At 43.5% G+C, this 12,989-nt stretch overlaps 1 protein-coding gene across 5 annotated transcripts in view; it reads right to left on the reverse strand.

Moving 5' to 3' along the window:
• Positions 1–12,989, reverse strand: part of HSD17B6 (hydroxysteroid 17-beta dehydrogenase 6) — a 48,385-nt gene that overhangs the window by 10,406 nt on the left and 24,990 nt on the right. The window contains exon 1 of one of the 5 annotated variants that reach the window (XM_035729148.1): positions 102–124. The exons of the other annotated variants lie outside the window; for them this stretch is intronic. The gene's annotated coding sequence lies outside the window, so the exon portion shown is untranslated. Of the gene's footprint in view, positions 1–101; positions 125–12,989 lie in introns of those variants that run through there. 5 annotated transcript variants of the gene reach the window in all.

The raw sequence follows: 12,989 nt of genomic DNA on the forward strand, positions 1-12,989 counted from the left end.
TTCCTTCTGTCCTTTTCTCTTTAACCAGTTATCTACTGAGTATATACTATGTGCCAGGCATTGCACCCAGTGCTGGGGACTCCACAGTCACCAATACTCACAGAGCCTCAGTCCAGAGGGGATCGGAGGTAACAAGACAAGCGCCATGCAGTGTGGTGGGTGCTGTAACAGCATACACAGAGTCTAATGAGGCTGCAAAGGAATAGGACCCACTGCCGACAAAGTTAGAAATGGCTTCACAGAAGCAATGATTTTGGAACTACTTCCTGTAAGTTAGCTAAGAGTTCAAAAAGTAGACCCGGATGAAGAACATTCCAGGCAGCAACAGTGTGTATATGAAAGAAGTGATGAGCAGCATAACCTCCTGATGCCTACAAGCAGTTGAACGTGGTGCAGGACAGGGCATCCAGAGGCCACGAAGGCTCAGACCAGGATGTTCCTTGTGGGCCACACTAAGGAATCTGGACACTATCCTGTAGGCAACCAGAGTGTGCTATTATTGGGAGGTACTAAATTGAGGAGTAAAATAAGCAGATTTAGCTTTAGAGAGATCTGTCTCACAGTGGGAGGGGAAGGTATATTTAACAGGGCTGTGAGGAAGGCAAAGAGATCTGTTAAGAGACCCAATTGTTTGGGTGAGATATTGCAGCCAAAGCAGTTTGTAAATAAAGACCAATCAGATGCGTTGTTGAAATGAGTGCTCAGAGATGCCTACATTTCTTCATGCAGTTCTAGAGAAACAGCCACCATTTGGGGGCAATCTATAGCGCTGGGTGAAGTAACATATGATTCATAAGGACATAAAACACCATCAAAGATGGGTGTGAGCCCACTAGGCCAGCATAAGACCTGCATCATGACACCTGCATGAGGTGAATCTATGCCATTCAAACTCTTTGGCTTGGCATTCAGGCCATCCCAGTGCTCTGGCCCTTGACTTAGTCCTTAGGCTTCTTTTTTGCCACATCTCTCTTGCACCCCACTCTTCAATCATAACTAGCAGCTTTCAGTACCCCACAGGCTTTTCATGCCCCAGTACACAATTCTCTCAACATTCCTTCTTTCCCAGCCCTCATCCATTTGGCAAATAACACTCATCTGTTAATACTCTGCTGAATCATCATTTTCATTCAACAAACATCAATTCAAAACCTACTATGAGTCAGACACAATGTTAGGCACGGATAAACAACAGTAAGCCCAACAAGGTTCCATTATTCATTGAATTCACCATCTAAGTGTGAAGGCCAACAAGAAAACAAAGCGATGGAATAGAATCAAGGACAAGATGCTGCTGGAGCGCTCTAGGGAGATCTGAGGTTTCTAGAGAGAGTAAAATAGAAGTTGAGATCTAAAGGATAATAAAATAGTAATAATAATAGCTAACAACAACAATAGCATAACATGTGCTATGTACCAGGCCCTTTTCTAAGCATTTCACATATATTAACTCACTCAATTCTCACAACAGCACTGTACGGCAGGTCCTGTCATATCCCCATGTTAGGTTCAAATGCCAAAACATTTAGGCATGCAAGTGATTCGGTGGGGACAATACCATGAGAGGATAAAGGGGAGAGTACAGGAGTAGGTGGTAATGCAGATCTGACACCTCTAAAAGGAGAAAGAGGGTTTGAGAGGAAGCTCCTTCAAGTGCAGGATCCTGAGAAAGTATCAGCCAGGCCAATGGGGGGCCCTTGAGCAGAGACTGCCCAGTAGAATCCCACACTGGGCAGAACTGGCTGGGCTCCATTGCTGCCACCATGCTCGGTTACTGGCTGGGGGTGCCCAGGAGAAGCGTGCCGCAGTATACAGGCCATCGCAGATCCAAAGGCAACAGATGGAGGCTGTGAGTCAACGGCACTCCTCAAAGCTGACTGTCTTGAAAAAACATCTGAGCAACACACTTCCATGACTGCCACATTATTTTATAGATGAGCACTGAGAGATGAAGTATAGCTCAGGGCAAAGCAGGGGAAGAGTGGTCCAGGCAGAAGACTTTCCTGACCCCTCTTAACCGGACCCCTGGTCTAACAAAATGGACCACTGCCTCCCTGACATCCCCACTGCAGCCTGCGCTTGAGTGTATCATGACGCCCACTAACTTGTTACACTGCTCCCTTCCACTTTTAGACTGTAAAGCCCTTGTGAGCCCAGGCTATGTATTCATCTGCACCTGGTGCAGTGAATGGCACACAGCCGGTGCTGTGTGGTTAGATAAATGCTGTTAGATAAAGATAGATAGATTAAGTGAAAATATCCTCGGCGGGGGGGAGGGGGGGGGCAAAGGGAGAAAAGAGTAACAGGAAGAATGAGCCAGAGAAGTAGTCAAAGTAAAGCCAAAGGAAGCCAAGGGAAGAGGGGCTTAATGGAGGATCAACTCTGCAACACGGAGATCCACTGAATACTAGCAGGTTACTAGTGATCTACACTAGACTCTGGGAGTTAAGAGTAAAGAAGCCAGCCCGCAGTGAGCTGATGGATGGACTGGAGGTCAGGAAGTAGAGCCAAGAAGAGACTCATTTCAAAGGAGTCTGGGGAAGGAGAAGAAAGAATGCAGTAGCTACAGGGGAATGAAGTGTTGTGACGCTGTGATTTATAATAAAAAATATATATGTGGTCTTTGTCCATTTCTGGCACAATGCTTTAAATACTTAGAATTTCCTAAGTGAGGAGAACAAAGCTGTATTATTATGTTAATGAGGTTACCTTGAGGCCACATCTAAGGATGAGGGAACCAACAATGTGGTCGGAGGGTTGGAATGAGTCCCACCCACTCCTTTACCTCTGGGAAGGGGAGAGGGGCTGGAGATTGAGTCCAGTCACCAATGGCCAATGATTTAAATCAATCATGCCTATGTAATGAAGCTGCCATAAAAAAAAAAAAAAAAAAAGAATGGGGTTCAGAGAGCTTCCAGGTTGGTGAATAACATGGAGATTCGGGGATAGCCACATGCTTGGAGGGGGCATGCAAGCTCTGCATCCCTTCCCCACACCTTGCCCTATGCATCTCTTCCATCTGGCTGTTCCTGAGTTATATCCTTTTGTAATAAACCTACAGTAATCTAGCACATAAAATATTTCTGTGGGTTTTTTTTTTTATTCCAGTAAACATACAGTGTTACATTCGTTTCAGGTGTACAATATAGTGATTCGACAATTCTATACATTACTCAGTGCTCCTCATGATAAATGTGTTCTTAATCCCCATCACCTATTTCACCCACCCCCTACCCACCTCCCCTCTGGTGACCTTCAGTTTGTTCTGTGAGTTCTGTGAGGGCCTCTAGCAAATTAATAGAACCCCAAAGGGGGATCACTGGAACTTCCAATGTGTAGCCAGTCAGTCAGAAGTACGGGTGATAACCTGGGCTGGTAGCTGGCATCTGCAGGAGGGGCTGGGGCGGGGGATGGGGGCAGACTTGTAGGACTGAACCTTTCACCTGTGGGATCTAATGCTATCTCCTGGTAGAGAGTGTTGATATGGGAAACAAAGGCAGAAGAAAAATTATTAAATTTCCTTACTACTTACAGCCCATTGACAAGTCCTTGAAACAAAGTGACGTTCCTCTAGGGATTCAGCTGCCTCAATGTTGACACTTTCCCAAGGGCAAAAGGCAATCTTGGCCTGACCCCCAGGACCCTGTAAGTCTACTTTAACATATAAAAATTCCTTTGGAAACTTCCTTTCTCTCTACTCCCCAAGATACATGTTGGCAATCATCCCCCAAGCCTATGACCCACTGATAAACATCTGAAGGGTCTCATGACTAAGATTTGACTAGACAGCAATAAATGACCTTTTCCCAACAATAGCTAGCCCCTTCAAGTTCCTGGAAACCTTGCTTCCAAAATTTCTTAGAGACTTACGCTATCCCTAATCCCCTCCCAACTTGAAAGTATATAAACTGCCACCCCTCACAACCCCAATGCAGCTCTTTCTGCCCCCAGGGTCCTGTCCCGTGCTTTAAAAAAAACACCTTTTTTGCACCAAAGACGCCTCAAGAATTCTTTCTTGGCCGTTGGCTCTGTGTCAGAATGGAGATTTATATATTTACACTACTATTTCTTGATTTATTGGTTCTAGACATTTTCTTTTCTTTTTTAAAGATTTTATTTATTTATTTGACAGAGAGAGAGAGAGAGAGACAGCAAGAGAGGGAACACAAGTGGGGGGAATGGGAGACGGAGAAGCAGGCTCTCCGCTGAGCAGGGAGCCCGATGCAGGGCTCGATCCCAGGACCCTGGGATCATGACCTGAGCTGAAGGCAGACGCTCAACAACTAACAACTGAGCCACCCAGGCGCCCCTAGACATTTTCAACTGACTTCCTGTCATGGTAATGAGAACTTAGCTTTCTCACACTATATTGTCAGTCTCTTTCTCATCCACAGGATGCCACCTGGTTAATTTCCTTTGAGTTTTGAAGTTGAACTCAGAAAACACCTTCACAATCACAATGCATAAATTAAGATCTACTATTTACTTCAGGCCTGAGCCTCGCCACCCTTGGTCTTCACCATCATTTGAAGCTGTTCTCCCACGAAGATCTTGAAAGCTGAAACGGCCCTCTGACTACAGCCCCTTCGTATCTTTAGGGCTCTTTCCCTTCTTTCCCACACCTCTCCCTGTCTCTTTCCTCCTCCTTTGCTCCTTCTCTCTATTATTACAGTCCTCTTATGGCTTCATTTACTTTCTTATTCAGTGTAGGTCCCACGGCCAGCCACTTGAGGGGCATTTTGTTGGCGTCCCATCCACATTCTCTCATTGCCAGCTGCCAAATGGCACTAGAGAGAGGCCACAACACCAAGTGATACCCTGTCTCATCTGGACTTTATTGATACAAGGCAGACTTTCTGTTTGCCTCCATCTGACCCTTCCCTCGTGTGTGTGTGTGTGTGCGTGTGTGTGTGTGTGTGTTCCCAATAACACCCATTCCAAATCCTCTCCAACCTTCTCAATTTCCCAACCTCATGTTCATCGGGCTCTCCGTCCACAGATGAGCTCACCTCTTGCCTCCCTGCCAAAATACAACCTCAGCCTCATCCTCCTCACTTCCAAACCAATGGCCTGCACAGTCTTAATTCATACCCACATTTTGCCTCTCATTTCAGGGGCTGCCACGTCCCCTGAGGCCATTCCTGCTCTAATGTCTCTATATTGTCTGTCTGTCCTCTGGGCTCTGGGCTCCCTCTTTTGTCTTTCCTCCTCCCTGAAACCATGCTACCCTGCCACCCTTTAAATGACCATCCTCTCTTACCCCATGTGGTCAAAATATTCAAAGAGCGTATACACAGGTCCTCTACTGTCTCACCACCCATGGGTTCCCCAACCCCTTGTACTCCATCTCCCATTCTCATCCCTCTCCGGAAACTCAGAGCTCACCAGGGACCAAGCAGACTATCCCCAAGGCCTTTTATCTCTCCTCTTTCTCAGATATCACTACAATAGTTAGCACTTTCTTTTTTCTAGTAATTTTATCTGATTCTCGAATTCCAACTGGGTCTTGGGTGAAGGAGGAGATTGCTTTCAGACCATGCCATGCCCTTGTTGGAGCCTGTCCATGGCTCCCTGTCACCCACAGATAAAGTCAAAACTCTTCAGCTTGGCACATAATTATAATAGTGAACAGTAGGGCACCTGGATGGTTCAGTCATTAAGCGTCTGGCTTCGGCTCAGGTCATGGTCCCAGGGTCCTGGGATAGAGCCCCACATCAGGTTCCCTACTCTGCTGGAAGCCTGCTTCTCCCTCTCCCACTCCCCCTGCTTGTGTCCCCTCTCTCTGTCAAATAAATAAATAAAATCTTAAAAAAAAATAGTGAACATTGCTGCTATAAACATCGGGGTGCACATAACACTTCGGATCCCTACATTTGTATCTTTGGGGTAAATACCCAGTAGTGCAATTGCTGGATCGTAGGGTAGCTCTATTTTCAACTTTTTGAGGAACCTCCATACTGTTTTTCAGAGGGGTTGCACCAGCTTGCATTCCCACCAACAGTGTAGGAGGGTCCCCTTTCTCCGCATCCCTGCCAACATCTGTCGTTTCCTGACTTGTTAATTTTAGCCATTCTGACTGGTGTGAGGTGGTATCTCATTGAGGTTTTGATTTGGATTTCCCTGATGCCGAGCGATGTTGAGCACTTTTTCATGTGTCTGTTGGCCATTTGGATGTCTTCTTTGGAAAAATGTCTGTTCATGTCTTCTGCCCATTTATTGATTGGATTATTTGTTCTTTGGGTGTTGAGTCTGATAAGTTCTTTATAGATTTTGGATACTAGTCCTTTATCTGATATGTCATTTGCAAATATCTTCTCCAATTCTGTCGGTTGTCTTTCGGTTTTGTTGACTGTTTCTTTTGCTGTGCAAAAGCTTTTTATCTTGATGAAATCCCAATAGTTCATTTTTGCTCTTGCTTCCCTTGCCTCTGGCGATGTTTCTAGGAAGAAGTTGCTGCAGCTGAGGTCGAAGAGGTTGCTGCCTCTGTTCTCCTTTAGGATTTTGATGGACTCCTATCTCACATTTAGGTCTTTCAACCATTTTGAATCTATTTTTGTGTGTGATGTAAGGAAATGGTCCAGTTTAATTGTGGAAAGAGCCAAGATGTCCATCGACAGATGAATGGATAAAGAAGATGTGGTATATATATACAATGGAATATTATGCAGCCATCAAAAGGAATGAGATCTTGCCATTTGCAACGATGTGGATGGAACTGGAGGGTGTTATGCTGAGTGAAATAAGTGAATCAGAGAAAGACATGTATCATATGACCTCACTGATATGAGGAATTCTTAATCTCAGGAAACAAACTGAGGGTTGCTGGAGTGGGGGTGGGGTGGGAGGGATGGGTGGCTGGGTGATAGACAATGGGGAGAGTATGTGCTATGGTGAGCACTGTGAATTGTGCAAGACTGTGGAATCACAGATCTGTACATCTGAAACAAATAATGCAATATATGTTAAGAAAAAAAAAAGAAAAAGAAGATAACAGGAGGGGAAGAATGAATGGGGGGAAATCAGAGGGGGAGATGAACCATGAGAAACGATGGACTCTGAAAAACAAACTAAGGGTTCTAGAGGGGAGGGGGGTGGGGGGATGGGTTAGCCTGGTGATGGGTATTAAAGAGGGCACGTTCTGCGTGGAGCACTGGGTGTTATACACAAACAATGAATCATGGAACACTACATCAAAAACTAATGATGTAATGTATGGTTATTAACATAACAATAAAAAGGGCGCCTGGGTGGCTCAATTGGTTAAGCGACTGCTTCCGGCCCAGGTCATGATCCTGGAGTCCCGGGATCGAGTCCCACATCAGGCTCCCTGCTCAGCGGGGAGTCTGCTTCTCCCTCTGACCCTCTTCCCTCTCGTGCTCTCTATCTCTCATTCTCTCTTTCTCAAATAAATAAATAAAATCTTTAAAAAAAACATAACAATAAAAATTTAAAGGAAAAAAAAGAAAACCATTAGGCAAACATAAAAAAACAAAACAAAAAAAAATAGTGAACAGTAATTTAGAACTTACCTTGTGCCAGGCACTGTTCAAAACAACACACACACATACGACCTCATGAGGTACGTGCAATCATTATGCCTACTTTTCAGATGAGGACCCTGGGGCACAAATTAAGGCAAAAATGAAGGGAATTGTCCAAAGTCAGAGAGTGAGTAGGAGAGACAGGATCAAATCACCACACCATACTATCTCTTTCCTAGAAGACTTCCCATGGTCTAGCCCTGGACTACTTTTCCCACCTGAGCTCCCTGCTCTCACAGTCGGAAGCCATCACCTGCTCCATCTTGACCACCCAACTCTAGGAACATATTCCTTCCTTGACTTCCAAGATACTCCACTCTCCTGGTTCTCCTGCTTCTATCAGAGCACCCCTTCCCTTCCTCCTCAGTTGCTTCTTCTCTCCTTCCTACACCCTAAATGCAAAGATTCCCCAATGTTCTGTCCCAGAATCCTTCCCTGCCTGTTCCTCAGGCTCTCCTTGGCAATCTCATCCCCTCTTATGGCCCAGATCTATATCTCCAACCTGACCATTTTCTGAGGCTCTGTCCTGTATTTCTAATTTCCTGAAGTACTCTCCAGCCAAATGTTTAGCCAGATACTCAATATACCCAAGACAGAATTCACCATCTTCTCTCCTAAAGGTGCTTCGTCTCTAGTATTCCCAATTTCTATTTGTATTACATTTTAGTCTTAAAGCTCCTGACACTTCCTCTTCCTGGCCGCATGCATTCTTTGAGGAGATGAGGCTGTAGAGTCGGGCTCTGTTGTGTCTGAAGCACCTGTCCCCTCCTCTTCATCCCTATGGCCACATCCATTGTTCAAGCCTTCAACACTCAGTGGCTTTTGCTTGGCCTATCATAGAAGCCTTCTCACTATCCCCACAGGGTCAGTCCCTTCCTCTCTCATCCACATGGTGCTGTCTGCTTAATTTTCCCAAAGCACAGCTCTGCTGATGTTACTATCTGAAAAGCCTTGAACCTACTAAAAATAATCTAAAACTTTAGTTGGGTGTACAGGGCCCTCCATGATTAGGCCTCAAATTTACCTCCCCTTCTTCCCACTCACACAACCTATGTCCAAACCAAAGAGCTTGCTGCTCTCCATTTAGTTGTGCTGGGCTCTTTCCATGCTCCAGGTCTACACTCTTACCATGCCTTTGCCCTAAAAGCCCTGGATGCTCATCTCTGCATGTCAAATACTCCCTCGTCCTGCAAGCCTCAGCAATTCACACTTCCTCCCTATAAAGTTTTCTCTGAATCATCAATAGATCTGCTCTCCCATAACGTCTATTCATACCTCTCCCATGTAATTCATCTCTCCAACTGGACTGGTACCCCTGGCGCAGTTCTGTGAGTGATTCATCTTTATAAGTGACACAGCACCTACTTCAGCGCTTTGGTCCAGTATGAATAAACAAATATCACTTCCAGAAGAGCCTGTTTGGTTTTAGCACAATCGAAAAAACGATGCCACTGCACCCAATTGATTGACTACAATTATATGTCACAGCTGTATTCCCTGTATTACTTTTGTTTTTCTTGAAGGTTGTAATTATAATACATAATAAGTGTTTCTACAGGCTTTTTCCTTCTCTGTAGATAGTTAGAAAGTATCTAACTCCACAAAGACACATAGAAGCAAGTATAATAAGCCAAGACTCCAAGACTGAACCTGACCACTCTGCCCAGCATGGGGCTGCAAAGCCTTGCCCAGTCTTTGGCTCCTCCATCTTCACTCTTCACTCACACTTAGTTACTCTCCAAACCATACAGATTCGTGTGTGTGTGTGTGTGTTGTGTGGGTGTGTGGCAGTTTTATACATTTATTTGATAATCAACAGTTGGTTAGTTCTCATCCACATTAACTATCTGTAGATTTTTTTTAAACATTTTATTTATTTAAGGTTTTTGTTTGACTTATTCGATTTTGATTGGTTTGGGTCCTGGTCACCATGGCTTGGAAGTACACTTCAAACACTGGGAATTATCTTCCTTATAATAATCATAATAATCTCCCTGGTGTGTCATATTCTCTCAAAAGTTTTACATGCATGTTCACAGCCACTAACCACCAATCCAATGATCTCCCTAAGACTGGAACATCAGAAAAAAAGAACAAAGAGGAGGACCAACTCAAAAATTGTGAACCTGAAGCTGTAACCTGTGGATATCTCAGAGATTAAGCAAAAAAAGTCATGACCTGTGAATACCAAACAAAGGATCAACAAAGTTGTGTTAAAAAGGAAACAACAGGGCGCCCGGGTGGCTCAGTTGGTTAAGCGACTGCCTTCGGCTCGCGTCATGATCCCGGAGTCCCGGGATCGAGTGCCATATCGGGCTCCCTGCTCGGCAGGGAGTCTGCTTCTCCCTCTGCCCCTCCCCCCCTCATGTGCTCTCTCTCTCTCTCATTCTCTCTCTCAAATAAATAAATAAATAAAATCTTAAAAAAAAAAAAAGGAAACAACAGGGCGCCTGGGTGGCTCAGATGGTTAAGCGTCTGCCTTCGGCTCAGGTCATGATCCCGGGGTCCTAGGATCGACTCCCGCGTCGGGCTCCCTGCTCCTTGGAAGCCTGCCTCTCCCTCTGCCTCTCTCTCTCTCTCTCTGTCTTTCATGAATAAATAAATAAAATCTTAAAAAACAAAAAAAAAAGGAAACAACAGCCCAGAATGGTGTCATTTAGGTCAAGGCCCCACACAAGGGCTTAATACCTAATTTAACTGCAGTTCCAACCTCCCCAGAAAAACAGTCTTAATCAGGAATTTTCCGATCGGCACATGATCGGCACTTATAAGTCTGCCACGTGGGCCCTCTCCACCCTCTAAAGGAAGATGGGATGATCTTCATGGTAAGACCCCCTACACTTCCCCTTAAGGGAAAGCAACCTTGCCTAGAATAATCCTTTTCTTTTGCGAATAACTTTCTTGCCCCACCCTCCTTCCTATAAAAACTTTCCATTTTGTACAGCTCCTCTGAGTTCCCCTCTACTTGCTAGATGGGATGATGCCTGATTCATGAATCATTTGATAAAGCCAATGAGATCTTCAAATTTACTTGCTGAATTTTGCTTTTTAACAGCTGCAAAAACTACAGAATAGTAGCTGAGAGTGGAGGTGATGCCTTAAATTTTTATGACATCTCAAAAATAATTTTTTTTATCACATCTCTCACTTAAACTGCAGGTCTGATCAAAAAGGGGCTATGTTAAAAAGAAATCCACAGGCCCCAAATGGAGTCACTTATGTTAAGGCCCCGTGTCAGTAAACCATGATTTAATACCTAAGCTAACTGCAGTGTCAACCTCCCCAGGAATGTAACCTTTAACCAGCCAAAATGGAATTTCCTGGTCAACAGTAGGAGATAATCCCCCATAGACCCCTTTCTCCCTTAGGAGGGCAACCTTGCCTAAAGAATGCATTCCTTGCTAATAAATTTCCTTTTTTTTTTTTTAATGCCCTCTCTGTGCCTTTAAAAACCTTTCTTTTTCCAAGCTCAGTGCAGCTCCCCTCTCCTTGCTAGATGGGATACTGCCCAATTCATGAATCATTTAGCAGAGTCAATTAGATCCTCAAATTTACTCAGTTGAGTTTTGTTTTTTAACACAGTCAAGTTGGAAAACTGTTTCTCAAACCTGCCAGTGTATTTCTCCCGCTGGGGTTTTGCTCTTGCTATTTCCTCTACTTGTTCGCTGAAACAGACATTTATTAAATACCAACTCTGTGCCAAGTGCAGAGGATACAAAAATGAGTAGAACAGTGCTAATCCTTAAGAAGCTCACAGAACTAGCAGGGGATATAGAAATAGAAATAAATTATTAAGAAAATGTGGAGAGGACAGCAAGAGAAAGCACCTGTTACACCAAAGGTGTAAGGGCAGAGGTAGTGCTGGAGGCGAACAGAAGCTCAGCACATAAGCAGGACAAGAAGCATACCTCAGGCAGCAGGAACAGGATGTATATGAGAAGGCAGAGAGGTTTGTAAAGCTAGAAGCCATGGAGTAGCAAAAGATGATCCTGGAAAAATAGGTAGGGACCTGATCAGGAAAGCCCTTGGATGGCATGCTAAACAATGTAGATTGTGTCCCACATTTTCTCATCCATACATTTAATAAACATTTATTGAGCACCCACTATGTGTCAGGCACTGCATTAGGGGCTCACCCCTCATTCACTGCTGGTGAAAATGTAAAATGGTACAGTTGCTTTGGCACCTTGAAAACATTATGCTCAGTGAAAGAAGTAAGTTCCAAAAGACCACATATTGTATGAGTCGATTTATAAGATATTTCCAGAATAGGTAAATCTATAGAGACAAAAAGTAGGTGAGTAGTTACCTAGGGTTGGGCTGAAGGAGCTGGAGGGAAATGGGAGGTGACTGCTAAAGAGTAAGAGAATTCTTTTTAGGGTAATAAAAATATTCTAAATTGATTTTGGTGATGGTCACACAACTCTGTGAATATATTAAGAGTGACTGAATTGTAAACTTTAAATGTGTGAATTGTATATATGAATTATATCTCAATAAAACTTTTGAAAAAGTAAAATAAACAATAGACATAATAAATATGTTAGAAGAGGATATGCACTTTGGGAAAAAGAAAAAGAGCAGAATAAGGGGGATCAAGAGGGCTGGAGTGAGGACAGTTTACAGTATTAAATATAGTTGTCAGAGTAGGCCTCACTAAGAAAGCAACATCTGGACAAAGACATGCAGGAGATGAAAGAGCTGACCATGCAGTGGGTATGAGGAGGAATGGAGCAATTAGAAATATATAAGAGGCAGCTGCCCTAGGACCCAGTGATCAGATGGGGGAGTCCTAGGATGATATCCAGTTTCAAATACCTGAGATGCAAGGATGGTTCAACATATACAGAAAATCCTAGGGGTGGGTTCGGGGCTAAGGGGAAAAAAAAAAAAGAAAGAAAGAAAGAAAATCCTAGACCCCACCAAGAAACCGTTGGAACTAATAAACAAATTCAGTAAAACTGGAGCATAAAAAAAAAAAAAAAATCAACCTACAAAAATCAGTTGCATTTCAATACACTAAAAATGAACTACCTGAAAAAGAAATAAAGAAAGCAAACCCATTTACAATAGCATCAAAAACAACAAAATACTTAGGAATAAATTTAACCAAAGAGGTGAAAGATCTGTACAATGAAAACTATTAAGACTTTGATGAAAGAAATAGTAAGTACACAAATAAATGGAAAGATCCCATGTTCGTGGATCAGAAGAATTAATATTGTTGGGGCTCAGTCAGAACAGCATGCAACTCTTGGTCTCTGGGTCAGGAGTTCAAGCCCCACATTGGGAGTAGAGATTACTTAAATCAATAAATGTTTTAAAAAAAGAATTCATCTTGTTGAAATGTCTATTCTACCCAAAGCCATCTATAGATCAAAGGAAATCCCTATCAAAATTCCAATGGCATTTTTCACAGAAATAGAAAAAACAATCCTAACATTCTTA

Source organism: Zalophus californianus, chromosome 9 (assembly GCF_009762305.2).
Source record: "Zalophus californianus isolate mZalCal1 chromosome 9, mZalCal1.pri.v2, whole genome shotgun sequence".
Lineage (NCBI taxonomy): Eukaryota > Metazoa > Chordata > Mammalia > Carnivora > Otariidae > Zalophus > Zalophus californianus.